At 46.6% G+C, this 26,623-nt stretch overlaps 1 protein-coding gene across 1 annotated transcript in view; it reads left to right on the plus strand.

The window, feature by feature from the left end:
- Positions 1 to 26,623, plus strand: part of RPH3A (rabphilin 3A) — a 282,381-nt gene that overhangs the window by 179,405 nt on the left and 76,353 nt on the right. Inside the window, exon 3 of the mRNA XM_079943019.1 lies at positions 6,582 to 6,702. The gene's annotated coding sequence lies outside the window, so the exon portion shown is untranslated. The remainder of the gene's footprint in view (positions 1 to 6,581; positions 6,703 to 26,623) is intronic.

Here is a 26,623-nt window from a genome sequence, read left to right on the forward strand (position 1 = left end):
GCCCAGGTCCTCCTAAAATTGTTCAAAGCTAGCAGCATCTTGAAGATATGGGGCTCCTTGCAGAATCCCACAAACTGCTGGCATATCCCATTTATGATGACTAACCATGCAATTTCAGGTGGTCAGATGCCCCCTTCCTGAGATTACGGTAAGATAAAATATACAAACATTAAACATTCTAAGAATAACTCACTTATTCAGCATCGACCAAACATCACATTGGTTCTGGGCCCTGAGAACTTAGAGATACACAAGACTGAACTGTGTTCTTGGAATATTCAGTCTGATGGGAGAACCGATTATAATGTAGGCTGGATCCAGGGAGAAGGTTAGGCTATATTTCGGGAGCTCAGACGAGGGACAAACAAATGGTTAGTCTTTGATAAGTGTTAGTTATTTATTTGTTGTAGACCAGGAGCAGATTCTGGAGGGGACTTGGGTGCGCAAAGATTCTGCACGCTTCCTTGATTTTCTTGGCATTAGACCATGCTTCTGGATTTCCTGGAGTAACTGGGAAACCACACCCCTGAGAGATACAGTTGCTAAGGGGGTGTGTGTGTGGAGGCGAGGTTGGGTAAATCCAGCATACCTAGAGGACAGACTCAGGGCAGATAATGCTCTTCAGGTGCTGGGAATAAAAGAGAAAATCAAACTTATTTTTGCCTTACATTACAGCAACTTAAGTATACTTGAATAGAAGAAAACATTATGTCACTCTTGGAAATACAATATTTTTTTCTAATGCACTTTAAAATAAATAAGTAACATTAAAACCTTAAAAAAAATGTGTCTATAGGCCACCTAACATCATGTTTTGTTTCTCAGCACAGCATGTGTCACCCTTTGGAAAACAGCTCTCTTCAGTAATAATCATCATCACAATAGTAACGATAATAAACAAAGATGATACACATAGGGCTTCCTATATGCCAGGAACTCTTCTAAGTGATTTACATACGTTAGCTAATTTGATCCTCATGACCACCATATGAGGAAGTACTGTTATAATCTCCGCCTTACTTATGGGGATACTGAGGCACAGAGGGGGTTAGTATGTGGTAGAGCCAGATTGGAACCTAGGTAACCTTACCATAAAACCTGGCTTTTTAACCATTTCATTATACTGTCTCTGCTGATGCTCCTTCCTCCAGCACCAGTGGTAGTTTGGGGCTGGATGCTTAACTACACTCCTTGAGGAAGAAAGCCTAGTTAAGCACCCAGCACACAGTAGGTGCTTAATAAATGGTAGCTGCTACTTGTTATTTAGAGGATACAACACTCATCCACATCCATTAGCTCAATGAAACGTCCTAGCCACATTGGTAGGTAGGTGGGAGAGGTGTTGCAGTCCCACTTCACAGTTGACAAAACTGAGGTTCAGAACATGCAAGTGACATGCCCAAGGTCACACAGCTGGTGAGTGGGGGAGCCAAGGATCAAGCTCAGAGCACCAGAAGGCAAGTCCAAGTTTCTTTCCCCTAGAAGTACCCTGCCTGATATTACTGGATTGACTGATTAGTAAATAATCCTTGTTGACTTATCGTAAAAGCTTGTTTCGCCAAGTCCTGCAACATCTTCTCTGTAATTACCCTATTTTCTCCTAAGGGGGCTAATGGGCTTTCCCAAGACTTGCCCCTTTCCTGGTGAGATGGGATCTGTTGGGGCACAAAGGCCAACCTCAGGGACACAGCAGTTTGCTCTCTCCCTCTTTAGCTCATTCTCTTTTTCTTGCTCTCCTGTCTCTTTGCTCCATCTGCTTGTTTTGTCTTTGACTGATCCCCTGTGATGAGTTGTGCTCCTGGAAAGCTGCCCTGTGACATTTCTTCTCTTTTGTGTTCCTGATGATAACATTTCCCTGGAGGCTCTTAAAGAGAAGAAGGAAGTGAATAAAGCATGTTGTGCCCTGGCAGTGCCATCCAGCGACAGAGCTTGATGGTCAGGCTGAGGCTTTGAGTATGAATCTTTCCTCTTGTACGGTCTCTTTCTGTGTGCACACATGTGCAGGTGCGTGTGCACGTGCACACACATGCACATACATGTACACTGTATTGTTTAGAACAGGCAGTGTTATGATTAAAGCACTGGATCCTCTGGCCAAAAGGGAGCTCAGTCGTGATTCCTAAGGTTGATGTGCTATGGGCTTCTCTTTGTAGGGTCCTCTGGCAAGCTTGCTGTTGGTTTCCTATGGCTTCTGTAACAAATAACAACAAACTTAGGGGCTTGCAACAACACGGATTTATTATCTTACAGTTTTGGAGGGCAGAAGTCCTAAAATCAAGGTGCTGGTGGGCTGTGCTCCTTCTGGAGGCTCTAAGGGAGAATCTGTTTCCTTGCCTTTACTAGCTTTTAGAGGCTTCCCTCATTTCTTGGCTTGTGGCCTCTTCCTCCATCTTCAAGGCCAATAACATAGGTTCTCTCTCTCAATCCTACACTCCATTATCACTGCTCCTCTCTGACCCTCCTGCCTCCCTGTCCTCTTATAAGAATTTTTGTGATTACGTTGGGCCCACCCAGATAACTCAGGGTACTCTCTTTATCTCAAGATCCTTAACTTAATCATACCTGTAAAGTGCTGTTTGCCATATAAGGTAACATGTTCACCACTTCTGAGGATGAGGTTGTGGACATCTTTGGGGGCCATTATTCTACCCCACTTGCCAAGTGAAATGGGAACATTCTTTCTTTCTGGGCAAATTCAACACCATTTCTTTGGGAGACAGTAGAGCACGTGGGCCCTGAGATAAACTGTGCAGATTTGCACCCTGCTCTACCCTCTCTTCTTAGCTGTATTACGTTAGGCACATCACCTGGCCTCTTTGTGTCTAATTTCCTCATCTCTAAGATAGGCAAATAATGTAATACAACTTCATTTCACTGTTATAAGTCATGAATAGTGCTGGGGTGATAAAACATGTCACCTGCTGAATCATAAGCACCCAAAATAAATGGAAGAGGCAATTATAACTAGGATGCCATATAGCATAATAGTTATAAACTTAGAGGACCTTCGTTCAAATCCCAATGCCACCACTTATGAACTAATGGGCTAGTTGTTTTAGGCAACTGAGTCTCAGTTTTCTCATTTGTAAAATGGAAATAAAACGATTACCATCTTAACACATAGGATTCTTGTGAGGATGAAATAACAGCATGGTGCACACAAGTCACCCAGAACATAGTAGGTAGTTTTGTTATAGTTATTACCACCATCGTCACTGCTTGTCTACTCTGGGGGTGATGGAGAGTCTTAATGGGCTGCCTCTGGCCTCAGCAGAGCAAGGACCGGACAGGGCAGCTTGCTGAATCCAAGGCACTGAGAAATCCCTTTGCAGTGCTCCATCCTTGAGAGGACCAGAGCCTGGTTGGGCTCAGCCTTGGGGTGTCTGGTTTCCAGGCATCTCCCTGAGGCAGAGCTGTCAGAGCTTACAGCAGCAGCTGGTTCTTTGAATGAAGAGTTCTCCAGAAGCTCTCAGAACAGAAGAGGGGTTTGAAGATGGTGAACAGGGAGGTAGGAAGGCTGGAGGCAAGATTCCCTGAGAAGGCAGAGCTAGTTCCTAGATGGCATGGTCACCAGGGAAGGTGCAGAGCTCTGGTTTCAACCATATTATTACTTTTTAATTTTGCTGCAAAGCTCTGTTCCAGTGAAGGCTTGGGCAGCTGCCCAGTATGCAAAACATTTAAAAGCACAACTGCTCAGGTTGAAACCAGGGATGGGGGAGGGGGGAACTCAGGCCTCATTTACACTCCAACAGGGGCCTCTTGGGTGGGGGGTGCGGGTGTGGGGGGGGGTGAGGGGGGCGGGCAGTCTGAGGAAAAAACTAGCAGGGTGGCAAAAACAGAGGCCTTGGAGTCAGACAGACCCAGGATTTGCATCCCTGCCTGTGCCTCTCCTTGCCTATGTGAGTTTCAGGGCTTTCCTTCATGTGTCTGAGTCTCAGTCTCAACAACTGAAAATGGGACAATAATAGCACCCATCTCGTAGTTATGAAGACTGGGAGTGGCAACTGTAAGATGCTAAATACAGGTGGTAGGTGTCTAGACATTTAGCAGGTTGTAGCTATTTTCATTCCCTAAAGGCTATCTGAATTCATGACAGACCCTCCCAGAACACGTGCCTAATGCCAGGGAAGCTGTGAGGTACGGGTAGAGATTCCTTGGGACTGGGAGCCAAAAGGCCTGGAACTAATCGGATTCTGATTCCACCACCAGCATCCTATGTGGGCTTCTTGAATCACCCTTCAGATGTTTATTGAGGGCCTACCATATTCCTGACATTATGCTAGACACTGGAACACAGGACCTGGCATCTGAAAAGCCTGAGTTCTAGACTCAACTCTGCCACTTTCTAGCTCTTTGGCTATGGGCAAGTCACTGTCCCTCTCTGGTCCCCAGTTTCTCCATGTGTACAGTGAGGGCATTGAACCTATGTCAGAGGATCTTCCTAGAAAAGATTCAATGAAGTCCTGCCAAAAAATTGTAGAATGCATTTGAACTTGACTCTGAGAGAGACATTCTGAAGCATGGGCTTTGGAATCATACAACCCTGGGTTTCAATCCTGTGTCTGCCACCTACTGTATAAACTTATGCAAGATAATTAATTTCTTGAGTTTCCTCATCTGTAAAGTGGAGATAATCATAGTTCCCTCAAAAGGTCGTGGTGAGGATTCAAGGAGATGACACATGTAAAGTTCCTAGCAGAAGGGCTGGTGTGTAGTTGATTCTCGATAAATGATAGCTGCCATCATCATCACTACCACCAGCATCGCCACCACCATCACCACAAGACCATCACCACCACCATCATCATGATCATCTATAAAGTGAAGCTCTAAATGATCCCTAAGATCCTGACATTTTAAGTTCTACTTTTCAAGGTGGGGAGGGGGATTAAGTGACAAATGTGGTGGCTCACCCTGGGCCATCTAAGTGGGACCGTTTAGAGGAGGGTCCCCAGTAAAAAGGGTTCTTATTTACTTTGCAGAGAAGTTCTAAACAGATCTTGACCTATTTGAGATTTCCTGCCCTTTCCTCACATTAAGCAGGAATAAGACCCTTGAGATCTGGAACATTGGAAGCCATGGGAATCAATTTCTCTTTGTATATTTCTCCTTTTAATGATTTTATTTTCTTGTCCATATAGTGGTTTCACTTCAGAACATGAATCTGGGTCTTTTGGGGATAGGTCTTTGGCTATGGCTCAACTGTCTGATTTAGACCTTCTGTAATCTCCCAACTTCATCCTACTCAAACCATAAGCTGAAAGGTGAGGCTGGCACATACCATTCTGGATTGGCTGTCATTTCCTTTCTCCTTTTGTCAAGACATTTGAATCACAGGACAGGTTATGGATCATGGGATTATACCAACCCACAACTTGGGTGTTCTTATTGTTGCTTTTTAACTTCTTGCTTCCTGTCTTGAGGAAAATCAGATAGTCATATGCTCATTTCGCAGATAAGACTTGGAGACGTTCAGTGACTTTTCCAAGGTTGTATGGGGGCTAGACTTGGTTCCAGAAACCTGTAAAGTGCTATTTCAACTAAGCCATTCTGCCCCATAGAAATTTCCATTTCCTAAGCCTCATCTTCCTGCTCTGAATTCTGAGGCATCTGAGGTATAGGTCAGAAATCTGCAGCAATGTGGGTGAAGACAGGTCAACTGGGCTGATTTGTGGGGTGGGGGGAGAAGCCACTTTGAGGCTCCCACACTGGGGTCAAACTCTTTTCTGAGCAGAGATGAGCAGTGAAGGTCTGGGGGCGTGTGTGGGAAAGGGGCTGTGAAGTTACAGCTTCTTTGCACCGAGAGTGAGCGACAAGATTAGAACAAGTGTGTGGTAGGTAGGCTGTCACTGACTTCACTGTGTGATGTTGAGAAGTCCTGTCCCCCCCCCCACCTCCCCTGGACTCTCCCCCTTTTCTGCTCTTACCATCCAATAACTTGACTTCGAAGCCTAAGGGTTCGCTTCCCGCCCATCCCATCCGCCGCCGCGTTTTAGCGCTGTCCGCGGTGCTGATCGCCAATCTCCTGATTGCCGTTTCGACCAGCTAGGATCTCTGGTGCGCCCAATCTCTCCTCGCGGCCTCCTACCTCTCTTTCTCCAGGCACCTCACACTTAAATCACGGGTGGAAGGCAGGCTCGGTTCCCCTTGCGCCTGGAAGCTGCTGCCCCCTCCCTTGCTCACACCGGGTTTTGCAGCAGTGGCGGCAGCTGCCACTGATTCCGGCACTGGGGAAGCAATTGATACGTCTACTGCCAGCAGCGCGGAGTCGTCTACGCGGACGACAGAGAGAAACAGGAAGAGAGAGAGAAAGAGAGGAGAGAGAGAGAGAGAGATTGATTCACAGAGCAAAAACCTTCATCCATGTGGAGGGCAGTCTGAGGGAGCCACTGTGTCCACTGAGTGGTCTGAGTTTCCTCCTCTTCTGGCAGTGGTATTTCTTTTCATCATGGACCTGCATGATTTAGGGGTAGTTGGTGTGTATGTGTGTGTGTGTGTGTGTGTGTGTGTGTGTGCGTGCGCAGTTGCTTCGATTTTATTTTGGGAAGAGTAGGAGAGTCAAATGAACAATTTTCTTTCAGGCATCTCCGCTGAGCTTTCAAACCAAGTCATCCGGAGTTAGCATTTTCCCACCCGGCAGGGAAGAGAGGAGTTGGCAAGGATTTGGCTCACCCATTCCCCCTGCAATCCTCTGGTGTCTCGGTAAGTGATATTCTTCTTAACTGTGCAAATGGGCTAGGGGTATTGGAATCCCAGTTGCGAGGAGATGTGTACATGAGCTTGTGCGATAGAGGGCTGGTGGGAGGGGAGGGATGTTGAGGAATGACCACGTTTGTTTGCCCACATTCTGCAGTGTTTGATCGCCTAAGCAACACCCCAAAGCCAAATGAGATTTCTGCTCACTGCCCAGGGTGAGGGTAAAATATGCTAATGTTTTAGGTAATGCGATCAAAATTGTGGCTTCTGCCCAATTTGTCTTCTCCCTTGCAGCAGAAGCTGTTGGAAGTAGCTGGCAGTTCTCTGAGTGAGTTAACCCTTTGTGGGGCTGGCCAGCCTGGCATGGGGGGGATCACTGGGTGTTCTGATCTAGTGGGTGGGCACTTTGACTCTGGATGAGAAACGGTCACCTAAGGCTGAAGGGTTCACCCTTGCCTAGGGTAACCTAGGCATACCAAGTGAGTCTTGCATAGGACTGGGCTCAGAGAGTACCATCTTCCAGGGAGAGCTGAATAATTTAATTGTGGTGGTTTTTTCTTTTGCAAGCTTGGCTGTTATAAGCTTCCTGAAATGAGAGAACTGGGAGACATGAAAGGACCACATTTTGCTTGGAATGAGTGGTCAGGCAGGCCAGAGGGGAGCAGTCAGCTGTCTGCTGAGCAGACAATGTTTTATTTTCACAGGTGGTATAACCTGTAAGTGATTGTATAGAGGGTGCACCAGCCCAGGGGACTTTATCCTTGAGTCTGTCTCAGAGTAGGGAAAGAAGGGAACAGTGTTTGTTCAGATTCTGGGGAAGGGCTTCAGGCTCCAGGCTCCAGGCTCCAGGCTCCAGCTTCAGATCTGTTCCAGGGCAGACCATACCCTGCTCTAGTTTCTTTATTCTGATGGAATAAGCCTCACCAACCTGTTAGTGAGTGGGAAGGGGAGGTCCCTTGTAACTGAATCCAAAGCTCACATTTAATTTTAAATGCCTTTGCTGCTAATCTGTGACCCATCAAAAGGGGATTTTCTTTGCTTCCTGCTTTGATTACATCTATCTTTCTGGAAATGAATGTCCTTATTTTTAGCATCTTCGCTATTATCTCATGGGCCACTTCAGTGTTCTGCACCCCCAAGGATTTCCTCTTTCAGTTCTTGGTCTTGGAGGTGGGAGGAATAAAATATCAGCCCCAGGGCTTCCCTGGTGGCACAGTGGTTGCGAGTCCGCTTGCCGATGCAGGGGACACGGGTTCGTGTCCCGGTCCGGGAAGATCCCACATGCCGTGGAGCGGCTGGGCCCGTGAGCCATGGCCGCTGAGCATGCGCGTCCGGAGCCTGTGCTCCGCAGTGGGAGAGGCCACAACAGTGAGAGGCCAACGTACTGCAAAAAAAAAAAAAAAAAAAAAAAAAATCAGCCCCAGAGACTGGCAAGTGTAAGCAGAGTCCACTCAGTCATTTTCTCCAGCCCCAGAGCCAAGTGGGGACACCAAAATCCCAGGGCATATGACTGCTCAGGAAAGATATGTGAGGCAGAGGGGGAGGGATGCTTGGTGGTTAGTACCAAAGATTTGGTCCTCAAAATCCTAGGCTTTCCTCGTCGGGTGACCTTGAGGAGGAAGTTGCCTTCGTTTCCTCCCTGGGAAGCCTAAGTGTGAAGGATGAATGTGGGGAAATTTGGTTCAAATCAGGAGCCACGGATCTGTCCATGGGCGATATTTAAAATATTGAACTTTCCATTAACTGGTCAGACTGGACCATGGCTGGGGCCCTGGAGTGGGGGATCTTAGGGGTCCCCTGCTGTGCTGAGTGTTAACTCTTTAATTGCTGGATTATGGGGAGGTTTAGGGGGACAGGGGAGTATCAAGGGAACCACAGGGGCCTCAGTGCAATATAACCATACAGTGCAGGGGTATTAATATATATATATAATACATTATAGAAGAATATTATATATTATATATTAGGATATGTAATATATATATCTAATATTCTAATATATAATATGTAGAATATATAGAGTATATAATATGTAGAATTTATATGTTTTTATATATTATATATAGATAAGTATAGTTGACTTACAGTGCTGTGTGAGTTTCAGGTGTACAACAAAGTGATTCAGTTATACATATATATTATAACAACTGGTTCAGCCATGCAGTGCATGCCAGCCCGCCTGAGGTAGCTGGGACTGGGCTGTCCACACGTGGGTGTTTTTGAACATCTACTTGCTGCCTCCCAGCCTTACTTCCTTGGGGGTGGTTAAGATCCAAGAGGCTGCCCTCCCTCCTCCCTCATCACATTTGAATTGGTGCATTATGGTGCAGCAGGGAAAGGGAAACAATCTTCTGGAAAGAGCCTTGGACTTGGATCAGGAGACCTGGGTTCCAGCCCCAGCTCTGCCCCCCCTTTCTGGGCCTCAGTTTCTCCATCTTTGCAATGAGGTAGTTGGTCTATGTGACCCCAAGGCCCCTTCCAGCTCTGAGGTTCTATGACTATGTGATGAGTGTGCATGTGTGTGCACACACTCACGGTTCTAGGAATGGTTAGCACTGTGTTTGGGAATTTATCCTATGTGTTGAGGAGGTTTTGTTTGGGTGAGTCAGGATGGGGATCAACCCTCCGAGAACTTTGCTAGTTCCTAGAATCCTATGCTCAGCTGGAGAGGGGTCTTCTTTGTTTATGGCTTCAGTTGCGTAGACACCCAGGTTTGGCAGCACTTGCAGTCCTTATAGAGATTTATCCCAGGGAGACACCAAGGACCCCTTTGAGAACCTCCACTCTGAAAAGATGCATATACCCTATAGCCCACCTGAGCACCTCAAGTTCGGAACGTCTGATCTAGTCTGACCCTTCACAGGCCCCAGAGAGGGAAAGCAACTTGCCCAAGACCACACAGTAAGTCATTCACAGCAACATAAAAGACAAGGCATTATGCTTTCATTCCTGGCTCCAGCAGCCCCCACTCCCCCCACCCAGCCAGGGTGCAGGGGGAGGACTTTCAGCAGCTCCTCTCCATCCTGTGCTGGTAATCAGGAAGCATAACCGTGGAGACAAATGTGGACATTTCCTTTCTCGCTGGTGGGAGGGAGGCAGCGGCCAGAGATTCTGCAGTCCAGAGCGGTGGCCTGGGAAGTCAGTCTCCCCAGCTTGCTCTGCCTTTTCTCTTTTCTTGCTGCCTGTACACATCCTGGCTACCTGTCTAAGGCTGTGGGTCTGGTTAGGGTGGTTTATTTGTAGGCTGTGGTATTTACTTTTATTTAACCCTCTCTTTCTTTCTCTCTCTCTCTGTGGGTCATAGAGAGTTTGTGACTTTCTAACAAAAACCACCATGACATATGGACCTGTCTTCTGTTCTTTATCGCCTTCAAGAGGGGAGCTGATCATGAATGCAGACAAATCGGAGTTGATGTAAAGGCGATGAGAAGCGAACAGCATGGTTTATTTCTGTTAAGCACTGTGGCTGTAACCTGGGATAAAAATAAATCTGGGACCCAGTAGTGGTGGGCTGGAGCCGATGAGCTTAAATTATTCAGCTGCCACCCAGGATGGAGATCCTTGATGTGCTGGGAGAGTGAAGGAGGCACCACAGAAATAGCCCCCTCTCCTTCCTGTTCCCCACCCCTGTCTGCTTCATTAACAGCCTTTTTAGCCTCCAGGGGCTGCAGTGTGGGTCCCTGGGAGCAGCCAGACCTGAGTTTGAATCCTGGCTCCAATGCTTCCTTGCTGTGTGACTTCAGGCAAGACCCTAAACCTCTCTCAGCCTCGTTTTCCTCAGGTGCAGTGTGGTGGTGAAGAGTGTGGGCTCTGGAAATAGATCTCTTGGGTTTAGATCCTGGTTCTAACACTTTATAGTTATGTCGTATCATCGCTCTGGGCTTCAGTTTCTCCATCTTTAAAGTAAGGATAGTAAAGGAACTGTGAGAATTTTGAGTTAATGTTTGCAGTGTGCTTAGTACTGAGCCTGGCAAGGAGTAAGTGTCCAACAAATGTGAGTGATGGAGATGCTGTTGGTGATGGTAACAGTGAAATCACCCCGACCAAAGTACGACTGGGCTAGGATAGAGGAAGGTGAATCCTTTGTGCCAGGCATACAGCTCTGGGACCCAGGAGAAAGAGGACGTGGCTTGGAGACAGTAGACTTCCAGTCCCACTATTCCGTATGTGGTCTTTGTGCAGTTGCTGAGGGTCCCCAGACCTCATTTTATTCACCCATGAAATGGGCATAATGACCTCCTTTCTTTAAGCCTGTGAGGCCCTGAGGAAACAGGGCAGTTGTGAGTGTGGTGGGTAGGCCCTGGAGGAAGGAGTTCAGGAGGAGAAGCCCTCCTGACTACTCTGAGTCTTTCGTTCCTCCAAATCCTTGGGAGGCTTTTGCTGAATCATCTCAACTCACCAGCTCGGAGCCCGAGGATTTTTCCTAGGAGACCTGAGCTTTCCCTCCCTTCCCTGCTATGGTGCTTTCCCTGCCACGATGCTCCTGCATACGGCTCCTGAGATGCTACAAGGCGAGATCCTTGCAGGCCAAGGCTGTGCCGTCTTCCTTTTTGGAGTCAGATTTAGCACACAGCAAATGCTCAGCAATGACTTGCATGAATGAATGAATGAATGAAACCTGGATTGACTAGTGAACTGGTCAGTTTGGGGAGGTGCCTTTGGCCTATGGTCCAGCAAGAGAGCTGCATACAGTAGGTGCTTAGTTACTGTTTGTTGATTATGATGAGTCATTGGTGAAGAGTTTAAAAGGGCTTGGCTTTCATCTCAGATCTGCTACAGGCAAAGGACTGGCCTCTCTCTCCTCCTGTCAAGAGTGTTAATTGACATTTATTCATGTGTCATACATTTATGGAGTACTTACAGTATGCCTGGTACCATGGCGGGCATTGGCAAAAACTAGTGACAAAGACATAATCCCTTTGGGACTTAGATAAAGTAAGCAGCTGCCTACAAAATGTGATCTTTTGGGGGGCTGGTACAAAGAGGGCTTCCTTTGTCACCCTAAAGCACTCAGTTCACTGATATGTGAAATTCCATCATTAAAGTTTCATCCTTTGTCTTTAGGCTTTGCTCTTGGATAAAGATGCTTTTGGGTGGAATAATGCATCCAGCCTTATTAGTCATTTACACTTCAGTGAGGAGGAGTTGTAAAATCCTCTCTGAAAAGTGAGGGGAGTGCTTTTTTTTTTATTTTTTATTTTTGCGGTACGTGGGCCTCTCACTGTTGTGGCCTCTTCCGTTGCGGAGGACGTGCAGGCTCAGCGGCCATGGCTCACGGGCCCAGCCGCTCCGCGGCATGTGGGATCTTCCCGGACCGGGGCACGAACCCGTGTCCCCTGCATCGGCAGGTGGACTCCCAACCACTGCGCCACCAGGGAAGTCCGAGGGGAGTGCTTTTTGGGAATGGGGAGTGGAGTTTGCACATACTAAGCTTGAGGTTTCACCTGAGAGGGCAAAATGCAAAGAAAGACAAACACTGCTGGATTCACATTCTGCTGTAAAAAGCTCTCAATGCTCAAGACTGATTCGCCTGAATTGGGTGATTCATCTAACTCAGTGGTTCTCAGACTGTGGTCCTGGCCACCTCCCCGCCCCCCCTCCCCCTCCCCCCCCCCCCCCCCCCCCCCCCCCCGCGGTATCGGCATCACCTGAGAACTTGTTAGAAAGGCAAATTCTTGGGTTATATTCTGGACCTGTCCCATCAGAAACTCTGAGTGCAGGGCCCTGGGATCTGTTTTCCTAAGCCTCCAGTGCTATAAAGGAGTTTTTGAAATGCAAAACACTTTTACAGGTGTTAGTTATAACAGTTCTGGGTGTGTTGTGAGCTTCAGAATTTTTGCCAAGGTCCCCCACCCTCATCATCCCCCGAGGGGCTGAGGTCTGTTGCCTCCTCAGCACACATCATTTACTTTTTGCTACTGGATCCCTCTGTTTTGCACGGGAGCACGAGCTGGACCTACCAGGTTTGACCCCATTCCCTGCTAACCTGAGTGCTCCAGAGGGCTGCTTCTTTCTCAGGCAGCACCCAGGGATTCAGGTTATAGGATGGCTCATTGTCAAGGCGTCAAGGGTCAGCCCTCCAGCCTGGCCAGGGAACAGACCTGGTTCCTCTTAGCCCAACACAGCTTCCCATTTGGGCCAGGGAAATGTGGGACACCACTGTGCAGTGCCGAGGCACCAGACTGCCATATGCAATGTGTCACTGTGGTTTCTTCAAAGTAATTGTCTTGCCGTCATTACTTTTAATGACATATAATGCACACTTAAATCTCATTGCAATGGAGCTGTGTCAGACTCTGTCTTAGGAATCCAGCTAGTGAGCAAGATAACATGCCTCAAGAAGCTGGGGTTTTGCCCACCCCTCTGCAATTAATCAACAGGGGGAAATTCATCTGACAGCATCATTATGGTGTTTGGTTTGTGAAGGATTTATTTGCAGAGTGGAAGAAAAAAAAATTTCTCCACATCTCTTAATATAATCTTCTAAGATCATTCACCTGCCTTTTTCTTTCTTCTCTCTCTGTCTCTCTCTCTCTCTCCCTTCCTAACTTCCTTCCTCTCTCCCTCCCTCCCTCCCTCCCTCCCTTCCTTCCTTCCTCCCTTCCTTCCTTCCTTCTTTCCTTCCTCTCTCTCCCTTTCTCTCCTTTCTTTCCTCTTCTAATGCATCTACACCATGACAAGCGGCAACTTGTGAATGGAAGCAGCTTTCAGTAGAGAATAGATTTGGTAAGCAGGTTTGGTGCCAGCCATTGATGATGAGGCTGCATTCCGGGGCTGCTGAGAAGAGAGATGATTTCTTGAAGTTTGTTGGGAGGCCCTCCATGCGAGATGCTGCCAAAAGGCATCTGTGTGGTCCATTCTGCCCCATAGCCTGTGCCTGCCCCCATCCCCTCCCCCTCTACCTGTCAGTTTTTCCTCTGTCACCATAGCGCTGTGTCTCTAAGTCTGTCTCTGTCTTTCTCTCTCCGCTTTTCACACCCCCAACCCATCCCCTTCCCCATCTTTCCCATCCTTTAAAAATTCCCTTTCTTTCTTCCTGTGGTTCATCTTTCCTCCCCTTCTTCCCCCCCTCATCTGACCTCTCCTGTCTCCCTTCCACTGGCATTTTCTCCCAATCTTTTTATCTTCCTGTCCTAACCCCTGCCCTTCCCCATCCCTTCTTTAGTCTTGTCCATGCAGATATACCAAAGTGACTTGGGAAGGGAATGCATTTGTGAGTCCCAAGACCCCAAGTCAGGCCTCCAAGTAGTATGACCAGCTGTCCCAGTTAGCCTGGGACTGAGGGGATTCTTGGCAGGCAGGACTTTCTGTGTTCAAACTGGGAGAGACTCAGGCAGACCAGGACGAGGTGGTCATCTTACTGCGAAATCAAATGCTTGGGATTCTGTGGAGCTTTCAAAAGGCCAGAGATGTGGCTTTCTGGGCAAATTGCCGGCCCTTCTGCTCTGGGGAGGGACACAGTGGTCTCTGAAGCCCTTCCCAGCCTTGGTGTGCTCTGCATGGCTCTGGGGCCTGAAGACTACCTGGGCATGCAGAGGCCAGTTGTCAGTCAAGGGCACAGGGCTGACTCCTTCCTCCTTCCCTACTTCCTTCCCCCGACAAGACTGACCACCCAGTCAGTTAGTTATGCACTTTTAGTCATAAGAGGGGATCCAGTGAGAGACTGTAGGTGGTTCTATGGCAGAGATTCGCACACCTAAGCCTGTGTCAGAATCCCTTAGAGGGCTGTTAAAACAGAGTTTCTGATTCAGTGGGTGGGGCCCAAGAATTTGCATGTCTAACACATCACTCGCAGGTGATGTGGATTCTGCTGCTCCAGGAACCCCACTTTGAGAATCACTGCTTTCTGCAAACTCATTCCCTTTCATTTATTTGCTCCATCATTCATTCATTCTCAAATATTTATTGTATACTGCCATGTGCCAGGCACTGGGGACTCAGCAGTGAATGAGACAGAGTTCCCTGCCTTCCTAGAGCTTGCAGTCTAGTGGGGAACAAAGGCAATAAACAAGGAAACACACAAATAAGATGGTTTTAGACCATGTTAAGTGCTATGAAGGAAATGGTATGACATGATCGAGAGTGATAAATGGTGGGGGAAGAGAGAGAATTTAGTTATTACAATTTAGTTATAAAAAGGATGGCCAGGGGAGATGGTAACATTTGGATTGAGAGCTGAGTTTCTAGAAGGAGCCAGCAGGATCCAGGCTGGAGGAACAGCAAGTGCAAAGGCAGAGACACCTGTGGTGTCTTGAGGGAATAGCAAGAAGGCCAGTGTAGTGGGATGAGGGGAAAGTGAGGGGGATGAGGTCGGAGGGCCCTGGGGACTGCAGGACCTGCCAGGGTAGGCAAGGAGTCTGGATTTTATTTCACTGGGAAGGGGGATTTAATCGGGAGAGTGACATGACCTAATTTACAGTTTTGGTAATGATCACTTTGGTTTCTGAGTGGAGAAAGGACTGCAGGAGGTGGGGTGGAAGCCAGGAGACCGCTGATGGGGAGCAACGATGGCGCCTGGGCCAAGCAGTGGAAGAAAGATGGTGGTAAGATCCGGGGTGGGGGGCTTCGGCAGTAGCTCAGTCAGGTCAGATATGGGGGAGAGGGAGGAACCAGGGCCCACACCAGGGGATGGGACCCTTCTTGGCAGTGGTTCAGCGGTTGTGATTCTGGGGATGTGGAGAGGGGCCAGTGGGTTAAGAGGCAAGACCAACAGGGTGTTCAGAGGGAGGGGCCTTTCAGTGAGGTCTGCAAATTCCCTTCCCACCCGGTTAACGTGCACCATCCCCCCCTCCCCAGAGGAAAAGGCAGCGACAAAGCCTAAAACCAACAGAATGTGACAAAATGCTGGAAAAAGCAGACAGTTAAAATTGTGCCCTCAGCATCCTTCCTGGTGGGGCCCCAGCAGCTGGGGCTGTGAGCGCTTCCAGGTGGGTGCTCCAAGTCACAGAACACCTGGCTACCGGCAGGTGGCTGATTCCCATGGGGAGCTGGGAGCCCCAGGGTAAACATACAGGGTTCTGTAGGCTACTTCTCATGCTTTGGGGGAAGTTGGGTATCTCCCTCTCCCTCAGCTTCTGTCTTCACCCCACTGCATGTGCCATGAGCAAACCTCTGGGCTCTTTGTTCTTCAGCACCACCAGTTGGTTGGCTCAAGCCAGGGGTGTGTGTGTACCAGGCATTTGTAAAACCTGACTTGCTTGTGGGATAGCCCAGCAGTAAGGGCCCCGCAATGACAGCTAAGACTCCTTGGGTTCAAATCTGCACTTCATCCCTTTCTAACTGTACAGACTTGGCCAGTTACCAAAGCTCCCTGTACCTCAGGGTTTTTTTCCAACTATAAAATGGGGATGCTGTTAACGACAACATGTATTTTATAGGGTTCTCATAAGGATCAAATTGGTTCATATGGGCAGAGATCCCAGGACCCTATCGTCACCATTGTTGTTATTTCATAGTAGCCGATACAAACTCGTTCTAAGATCTTTGGATCTGCCTAGTTCAGGAAGGCTCTTGGAGATCACTTGCTTATGCTAGTGGTTTCCAAACATGCATCTGGCCTGTTATAAAGTTCCCACTGGCCTTGATGAAAGAAGGAAAATTAGGCCTTTATAGATGGGCAAAATATTGCCAGCTAAATTTTCCTAGAACAGATTTTCCTTTAGTCTGACATTGTCTTTTCTGCTCATTTAATGTTAAAATATGTTCTTTAAAAATGAAACATTGGCAATAGTTGATGGTAGTTTCTTTCTTTAAAAAAATATTTTAGTGCCCTTCCTTGGAAAGTAACAACAACAGCAACAAAAGTTGGCAGCCCTAGGGAGGGCTCCCCTAAAATTTGGAAGAGAATTTTACTCACTTGAGAAATCCAAATGTCTGGGCGCTAATTTTGCCTAGTCATTAACTTCAGGGGTTATCAAATTTTACCGTATTCAAGAATCTCCTGGGGCTTCCCTGGTGGCGCAGAGGTTGAGAGTCCGCCTGCCGATGCAGGGGACACGGGTTCGTGCGCCCGTCCGGGAAGATCCCACATGCCGCGGAGCGGCTGGGCCCGTGAGCCATGGCCACTGAGCCTGCGTGTCCAGAGCCTGTGCTCCGCAGTGGGAGAGGCCACAACAGTGAGAGGCCCGCGTACCGCAAAAAAAAAAAAGAATCTCCTGGGGTACTTTTTTTAATTCTCAAGGCCCATCCTTAGAAATTGTGATTCAGAAGATTCGGGGTTGTACCCAGGAACCTGCAGGGTAAAGAGTTTCCTGACCGATTTGGTTGCAGCTGGTCCTTGGGTCATTCTGGGAGGAACGCTGCTCTTTCCCATGGGTGAATCCTCTTCATCACTCCTAGGCCAATGGGCTTGAATGCCTCCATGGTGGTTGGCTCAGCACCTACACAGTCATTCCACACATTGCTGGACAGGTCTGATCAGCATGATTGTCCTTCCTGGTGTTAACTTTGATCTGGCTCCTGTCCCTCCTGATCATTTTACCTTCTGGAGCCAAACTGAAGAAATAAAAATCCTAAGACAGAACCTAAGACAGAACATGATCCGTAAGAGTTAAGTGCACATTAGGAGGTGATTGCATGAAGCTATAAATCTGAGTTCGTTTTTGTTAGGGGGATAATTCAGAAAAGAATGTCTAGTCTTCTCTGCATTGAAGTTAGGGGTCACCTCAGTCAACATACAATCATTTTATTCATTCAACATACAATCATCACTATTCAGTTAATAGATATTTATTGACTATCTACTACCATGTAGGTCAGATGGCCCCAAATACAAGGTTGACCTTCAATTTCCACATTTTTCCAGTAAAATCAGTCCCTCCGGGCTTCCCTGGTGGCGCAGTGGTTGAGAGTCCGCCTGCCGATGCAGGGGACACGGGTTCATGCCCTGGTCCAGGAAGATCCCACATGCCGCGGAGCAGCTAGGCCCGTGAGCCATGGCCGCTGAGCCTGCGCGTCCGGAGCCTGTGCTCCGCAGCGGGAGAGGCCACAACAGTGAGAGGCCCGCGTACCGCAAAAAAAAAAAAAAGCAGTCCCTCCTAACTTGCACAAAATGGTTAGCCAGACTTTAAAAAATAATCTGTTAGGAGCTGAAAGAAAGAAAACAAAACCTATTAGGGATGTAGATGAAATGGTCAAATGTCCATTTATAGTATTTGATTCATCAATCATATTATACAAACATACTTAAAATCACATATTATATAAAATAATTAATCCATAAAAACTATTTTTTCTGCCACCGACACGTATTTTAAAAATAATCAACAGGGCTTTGCTGGTGGAGCAGTGGTTGAGAGTCCGCCTGCCAATGCAGGGGACATGGGTTCGTGCCCTGGTCCGGGAGGATCCCACATGCCGCGGAGCGGCTGGGCCCGTGAGCCATGGCTGCTGAGCCTGCGCGTCTGGAGCCTGTGCTCTGCAATGGGAGAGGCCACAGCAGTGAGAGGCCCGCGTACCGCAAAAAAAAAGAAAAAAAAAAAAATCAACAAAGCAGAAAAGTGAGGAAAGTTTTATAACTTTAATAAAAGTCATCTACTGCAAAAACCTTTTGTTGAAGAATAGGAAAAGGAAGAGATACCATTTGGAGCCTGATGGATGAAAAGTTTAGAAAGAATTTACATAAACTATTCCATTATTCAAAAAAGTAAATTGAGAGAGATAATGAGAGACACTTGACAGTGTAAAAAAATATTTTAAGGACCTGGATAGACGGTGGATTTCTGTTTTCTGAGGGATATTTGGTTGGGGGATCCTTATCTTCTATCTGGTCATTAGTAGTATTTGTCAGGCACTGTGTTCACTGTTGGGATATAGTAGAAAACAATTTAGAGTTGGTACCTTCCCTCAAGGAGGTAGACATAAATCAGTCATGATACAAATGGATGTATAATTAGAACCTGAGGCAAGGGTTCTAAAGAGAGGAACACGGTCTGTGAGAGCATGTGACAAAGAAATCTGATGTAATCTGGGAGGACTTCCCTGAGGAAGTGACATTTGACCTGGGAGCTGAAGGATGAATAGGAGTTAACCAAGTAAAAAGAGGAGAAAAGAACATTCATGGCAGTGAGAACAGCATGTGCCAAGGCCCTGAGGTGGTGGTATTCCAGGATCAAAGAAGGCCAGCATGGCTGGAGCACAGGTTTGGGGGGAGCACAGTGTGAGATGAGGTTGATAGTACCTGCAGGGCCATGGTATGGCAACTTGTCTTTATCCCAAGAACAATGCAGTTTCACAAGCAAAAGGATGACCTGATCTGATCTGTTTTGAAAAGGGCTCCCTAGTTGCAGCACAGGATTCACAATCAGGGGAGGAAATACTCTAAACTGACCCAGAAGGAGTTTCATGTATTGGCCAATCCCCCTGCACCCCACCCTCTTTACAGCACTGACTCCCTAGAAAGGAGGAGGACAGTGGGACCCCAACCAGGGAGAGATTATGTTCTGCAATTAACCATGGTGTGGGGTCCCTTCTTGAAAATGAGGGTGGTGAGAGTGGAGGGAGGAGGTAGGGATAGTTGCCAGTCTGCCTAGGTTTGAATCCCAGCTCTGCTGCTGTGACTGAGCAAGTTACTAAATCTCCCTGTACCTCAGTTTCCTCATCTGGAAAATGTGGATGACAATAACATCTACCTTCTGGGGTTGTCTTGGGAATTTAACAAGTCAATATATATAGTCTCTGCTTGGAACAGGCGTGAGAGGTGCTCAATAAACATTAGTTATTTTTATTTTGATGGTGGTGATGATGATGATGATGAAATCTCAGAGCTCAACATTCTAAAGAGGGTACTCTTAATCCTTTCCACTCTCTGCCCACTACCTCACTTCCTTTTGGACTTTACTTAAACATCACCTTCACAGTGAGGCCTTTTCGGATCATCTTATTTAAAATTGCACCCCCCTCCAGAATTCTACTTCTTCCTTCTTTATTTTATTTTTCTCCCTAGCACTTAGCACCATGTGACACATGATTTTACTTATTTATTTCATTTGTTGTCTATCTCCCCTCACTAGAATGTCAGTTCCACCAGCGCAGGAGGATTTGAGTGTTTTATTTATGACAGTAAGCTCAATACACTGTATCCCACAGTGTCGGCACACAGTAAGTGCTCAATAAGTAGTATTTGTTAGATAAATGAGCACTGACAGTGTCAAGCTAATGCTCCTTGCTCTTGTTCGAAACCTGACCCACTCCCCAGGCTGCTGTAACTCATCCTATGGTTCATTAAACAGCAAAAGCAGTAAAAGAAAAAACAATCCCCATATCTTGAAAGGGGTGGGGGACAGTCAGGGAAGGTGTTGAGCCACCAGAGATTTTGGTGATGGGGAAGAAAGTGAAGGTCTTTTATAAAACCAGCTCAGCAGCCTGAGCTTTGTAACCTGATTAGTCGTATTAAGCCTTTGTCGACATCGACATTACCTCAGCCCTGGCTGTGGCAATTGGTGGAGCAGCAGACTTATTCAATATTTAAGAAGACCTGCATTGCAGGAGAAGGGTTTGGGCCATGTGTGGAAGAACAAGCAGCAAATGCTCAGTGACAGTCTCTTAAGTGGTGGATTATTTTTAAAAGGAGAGAAATAAGAGAAGAAAAAGCCCCAAAGTATTCAGCCTCGCCCCTGGCCTTCCTTGGTTTCTGGTAACATATGCTCTGACCCAGAACAAAGAGAATGCTGTTGGCAGAAGGGAAACCATGGACCAGGAAATTTGGTCTCCTGGGTTCCGTTTTTCTAGCACTGCACACAGGGGTGGTCCCCAGAGTGTGTGTGGCCCCTAGACCAGCAGCATAACATCACCTGGAACTTAGAAATGCAACTTTTGGGGCTCTGTCCCAGGCTTCCTGAATCAGAAACTCTGGGGCTGGGAAGTGGGCATCGGTCTCCTTTCCTGAGCCCTCCAGGTGACTCTGACGTACATTCAAGTTGAAAGTGCTCTGGCTGGAGGAAAGGGAGGCTGGAGAAAAGGGAGGCTGGAGAGAGTGTGGATCGGGGCACATGGTTCTAAGCTAGTGGTTCTCAGCCCCAGCTGCACATTATAATCACCAGGTGGACTTTCAGAAAGTATGATGTAGGTACCCACCATGAGCATCTTCTTTAGTTGGTTTGGTTGGGGTTCTGGAATTAGCATTATTAATTCCTCTCGTCCCCCACCATGATTCTAGGGTGCAGCCAGGGATGTGACACTTTGTTCTAAGGCAGTCCCTCTGTTTACCACTGATGTGCCTTTGGTGAGTCATCTTAACCTTATGTGCCCTCATTTTTGGCATCTTTAAAGTGGGCCCTAAAACTCCTATCTTACGTGACTTGCAAGGAAATGGTGATGCTTAAGAGGGATGCTATTGTGAAATCTTTGCAGTGTGTTAAAGTGCTGTGCAGATAGGAGAGTTGATGAGGGTCTCCCGGGTTCTGTCAGTGCCTTTTGACAGTTCTTGACCACTTCTTTCTGGTTGCCCCATCAGCCCCCCTCATCATCTTGGGGATCTAGGGCCACAGAATGCTCACCCCCCGAGCTTTCTAAAAGATCACTGAGGCTCCTCAGTATGGAGATTACTGTACCTGGGAGAGGAAGGGGCAGCACAAGGTGCAGAAGGCAGAAAAAACAAAAGGACATGAGTATAAGTTCAAACCTTACAGGCTATGGTTGGCAATGAGGACTTTGTATTAGAATTATCATTACTCTGGATTGAGAGCTGCCAGTTACTGAGCATTTAATGTAGGCCAGCACCATGCTGGGAGCACTACGTGTCTGGTTTCAACCAGTTCTTCCATCGGTCCTGAGTAGAAGGTACAATGATAAGCCCTATTTTCTGGACAGGAAAGCGAGGGGCCAAGGTCCCAGGCTAGCAAGGGATAGAGCCAGGACCAGCCCTAGTGAAGTGTCTAGATTTAAATACTTCATATCCAATGAGTCCCTAATCTGAACACAGGTTGGTTTCCTAGGAGAGGTGATTATTGAGGAGAGGTTCTGAAGCACCAGATGAAATGACAGTGGTAGGTGTTGAACATCACCTTCTTTCCTCTTGCCTCTAAATCCAGACCCTTAACACAATGCCTCCTGCTGGCTTCAGTTCTAAGTCACAAGAGCTTGGTTTTTCACTCAGGGTTTCTCTGTCCCCAGGTCCCATGAAGGCTTCTTGGGGACACTGTCGTTTCCTTTCTTGATTTTCCTTGCAGCTTGGCCATGCAAAAACCAGACCCAAAACTCAGAAATAACTGCAAAGCTTTAACTCCTCTTTTAGAGAGAAATCACCTTCAAGTTTGCCTTGCTTTCCTGAAGAAGGAGCTGGAAATCAGGGCCAAGGGGACTCAATCCTCACTTGTCCTCAGCTTTGAAAGATGAGGACCATCCTACTCCCTCAAATCAGCCCTCATCAGTGACTCATTTTATTGCAGAAACTGAGCTGGCAGCCTGGCTGGAGAGGAACCATTTGCAACTACCCCTGGCTCACTGCAAACCTTCCGCCTCTGAGCATGCTCTGCAGAGGCTAGAGATTGAAAATATACTTACCAACCCATTTGCTCCCAGCCCTGGTTTGTTATCTGATTAGGCTCCAGAAGGACTGTGTACTAGATGATTCCTGCAAGTTTTCCATCCCCAGTGAATCCCCAAGTCAATTTGTTCACTCCTGGCTGGTTTCTATTCTTCTGCTTCACCTCATTCTGCCCCAGAATGGTGATGGTGTAGGAATGGGGTTTGAAATGCACCTTTGGTTTTGCATGGGAGAAACTGGCCAGGAAACAAGCCATAATGACAGTACTTTGTACCTCCTTGGCAGTTTTCCTCCCTAATTACCTCTTTGCATCAATTATCTTATTATCTGCCCTTTGCCTCTACCACACTTGAAAAATACAATAGAAAACAGACCAAACTACTAAGCATTTGTCCCACTTAATAGTCCTTATTGTAAGAGGAAAAGTGGAAATGTAGGAGTGCTTGCTGATTAGTCTAGTATTTTATATATATTTACATATAATACATATGTATGTATATATGATATATAACATCATTACATATTATGTATATATTATTTATTTTATATATACAAATAACTTGTATATATGTATGTATGTGTATGTATATATCAATATATACATATCTATACATATATAGGGGGAGAGAGAGAGAGTTGATGATCATTATTTGTAGTAGTTATGTTCTGTGAAGCACCATGATCACTGAATTAGCAAATACTCAACCGTTGCTCCCAGGGGAAATACAGGGTTAGGTTCCTGCAAGCTTCTGGTCACACTGCATCAACCAGTCCATACATATCCATGTTTTATGTGTTTCTGTAAAAAAAACCTTATGTAATACTGATGGCAAACCTAACTCAAACTAATTCAAGTGATACAAAGGGACATCTACTGGCCAATGTAATCAAAGAGTCCAAATCACAGCTGAGGCATGACTGGATCCCGTGGCTCTAGGACTGAGTTCTAACCATCTCTTAATTCTGCTTTCCTTTGGGGTAGCCTCACTAGCAGGCAGGCTTTCTCCACCTGGTCGAACCTCACCAAGTCCAAGTTTGTATTTTCCCATCTTCAGCCCAGTAAGGAAAAAAACAGAGAATCTCCCTCCTAAGATGTTCCAACAAAAGTTGCAGAATTGAGTCTAATTGTCTTGTATTGGGTAACTAAAACAACTTTGAACCAGAAGAGGGGAATATGCTGATTGCCCATACCAGGGTCACGTGACTGCCCCATAGCTGGTAGTTGAGGTCAGCTCCATCAGAACCCCATGGATAAGATAGGAAAAGGATGGTTCACTAAAAGAAAATTGGAGCATTGATAACAGGAGAAGTTCCATTCCTCCATGGAATTTTCAGTCTTGTGGATGATGATTTCTGTGAACTATGGGAGGCTAAGCCCTGAGTTTCTGAATTCCAAGTACATTAAAATTTCAGAGAAGAGAGGGCTCAGGTGACTGTAGAAGGCATTATGGGACGGTGAGGGTTGAACTGGGATTTGAGGTGTTAAGTGGAGGAGCAGGAACATTTCAGGGGATGAAAAAGGCTTCTCAACACCATACCATCCTGGTAGCTTCTGCTGCATGAACCTCAGGGAGAAAAGTGTGAGTCACATCATAAGAGGATGGTGGATCCCAACTTTTAGGAAGTGCATCAATTACTGGTTTCATTCCTACACACACACACACACACACAGAGAGAGAGAGAGAGAGAGAGAGAGAGAGAGAGACACACTTCCATATATTTACTAAAACGGGGAGTAAAGTACATGTGCCGCTGTCTGTGGTCTTGAACCATAGCTTTGGCCAAATCTCTGCTGACATCTCCCCAACTTTTCTGAGGAATGAGGGCTTCTAGTTTGTTGCTGCTGTTGTTTTCTGTCTCCATGAAAAATATGTGCTGTTGACACTGCCTGTGTCAGTCAGGATCCCAGCAGGAAACAGATGGCAATTCAAACTGTAATTTGAGGACAGTTTTTAAGAGGAAAAAAGCATGAGCAGGATTAAGGAAAACCAGCCATGGTTAGTGAAGTACCCTGGGGCTAAGAATAATGGGGAGCTGTTACCACCCCTAGTTCTGAAGGGGGAGATAAATAGAATTACCAGAATCATGTGAGAGCTGGAGATGTAGTTATAGGCCAGGGCCTTCTGACCAGAGATGTGACCTTTGTCAAGGGAGGCAGCCCTTGACTGCCCATGACAACACTGCAGAAAGGGAGCCCTGACCTCACTCTCCTACCTCCATCCAGTCTCCCCTAGTGCTCTCCATGAGAAAAATCAGAATGGAAGCCAGAGGACAAGGGAGTTGTTTGAAGTAATATATACAAGTCAGCCTTCCACAGAGTAGAAAAGCGTGGGTAGTAGATGTGGAGGGGCAAGCAGAAGACATGGCACACTACCAGTATCAGTTAGCTATTGCTGCAAAACAAATCAGTCCCAAAGTTAGTGGATTAACACACAACCATTTATTTACTTGTAATTCTGCAATTTGGGCTAGAATCAGTTTGGTGGTACTTCTGTAGGTCTTGCCTGGGGTCACTCATATGGCTACAGTCATCTGGAGGCTTGATAGCTATATAGTACAAGATGGTCTCACTCACCTATCTGTTGATTATCTGGGCTCTTAGCTGGGAGCCTTAGTTTTCTTCCATGTAAGTGGACTGGATTTCTAACATGGTGGTAGGAACACTCCAGAGGGTAAGTCCCAATAGGCAAGCACTTATCAAGCCTCTGTTTGTGTCATATTTATTGACTTCCCATTGGTGAAAGAAAGTCACATGCTAAACCCGGAGTTAATGTGGGAGGGACTACACAATGTGGAGGCATGTTCATTGAGGACATCATTCCAACAGGCTACCGTGCTGCCGCAGTACGGATAGAATCATTGCCAGTATTTTACATTTTTGCTGCTGGCTTCATATCCTTTTGCCAGCTCATGCAAGTTCCTATTAAAAAAATGATTCTGGAAAGTGGATGTTGAGAGGGTGTGTGTGTCCATGTCTGCCCCAGTGCAATATAGATATTTCACTTACTAGAGTGAGAAGAGAAACTAGACCAGCTTCAGATGTAGTTTTGATATAATGTCTCTTGAGAAGGTCTTAAATCAGGGAATAGACGGTGGCTTATCTGGTGTAGCTTAAGGTAGGGTGTGTGTGTGTGTGTGGTGTAATACATGTATGGTGTATGTATATCTCTGACAGCTGGGATTTGAATACTGGCTCATTGTTTGTGACTTTGGGCTAATACCTAACCTCTCTCTGCTTCAGTTTCTTGGTATAAAATGGGGCTAATGATTGAGCTGAGGATTAAGTTAGGTAATACTGTGTTAAGTACCAACATGTGGAAAGCACTTAGCACTGTGCCTGAAACAGGATGAAGGTTCTATATTTATTAAGGGTTCAGTGAGGAAGGATGGGGAGGAGGAAGAAGACGGTAGGGGGTGATTTAAAGTCAATCAGGACTGTGTTTAAAGAAACCCTACTTCTTACTGGTTCTGATTCAGTCTTGGGGAAAGCCAGTGAACCTTTATAAACATCAATTTTTCTATCTGTAAAACGGACTCAGTGGTGTCTCTTTGCAAGTGTTGTATGAGCCCATGTATGTAAATCACTTAGTGTGGTGCCTGGCACACAGTAGATGGTAAATACCATTATAGCTGTTATTCTCAGCCTTTATATCCTGGAAATGTGACAAGGGTAACGTACTTCTCTCTATTTAATTCTAACCATGTACCAGACACTCTTCTAAGCACTTTACAAGTATTAACTCATTTAATCCTTTAACATCTCTATGAAGTAGATACTATTATCACTATTATTATGAAGTTTTTCATACGAGGAAACTGAGGCACAGAGAGGTTTAGTAATTGTCCTAACATCCTACGGCTAGAAAGAGGCAGAGCTGTAATTTGAACTCTGGCCGCTCAGCACTTTTCAGCCTCTGCACTCCCCTGCCTCCAGTGATGAGGGACATAGCGCCCACCTGCCTGGTCATTGTGAAGACCGAGGGCTTTGTAAATTGCAGAGTGCTCCATCCATACTTAATGTTCTGATGGCTGCTTTCATGGGGACATAGGGAGAGGAACAGGAACTTTGAGGTTCATTCATGTTCTCCAGCCAGCACTGACCAAGATTCATTTTTCTGCTGCTTTCCCCCACCTGGTGTCAGGAGGGCCTGGGCGGGAGAGAGGAAGGGATGGAGCCCAGTCTTCAAGATTTATTATTCATGGGAACTTCCTGATGTGGTCTCAGATTTCTTAGAATCCACATCCCAGGAAAGTAGCCATGGCTGGACTGTATGAGGCAAGAAGTATCCTTCCTGGCCAGAGACCCTGTAACCTATGTTATTTTGGAGGGTGGGGTTCTGCAAGAGCCCCTGGGTGACACCTAGTGAGGGTTTGCCTTGCACCAGAACTAGCCTTGATACTCTCTGCTGCTGTATTTTCCACTCCAACCTCTCAACAACCCTG

The sequence above is a fragment of the Stenella coeruleoalba genome (assembly GCF_951394435.1).
Source record: "Stenella coeruleoalba genome assembly, chromosome: 14".
In the NCBI taxonomy this organism is placed as follows: Eukaryota; Metazoa; Chordata; class Mammalia; order Artiodactyla; family Delphinidae; genus Stenella; species Stenella coeruleoalba.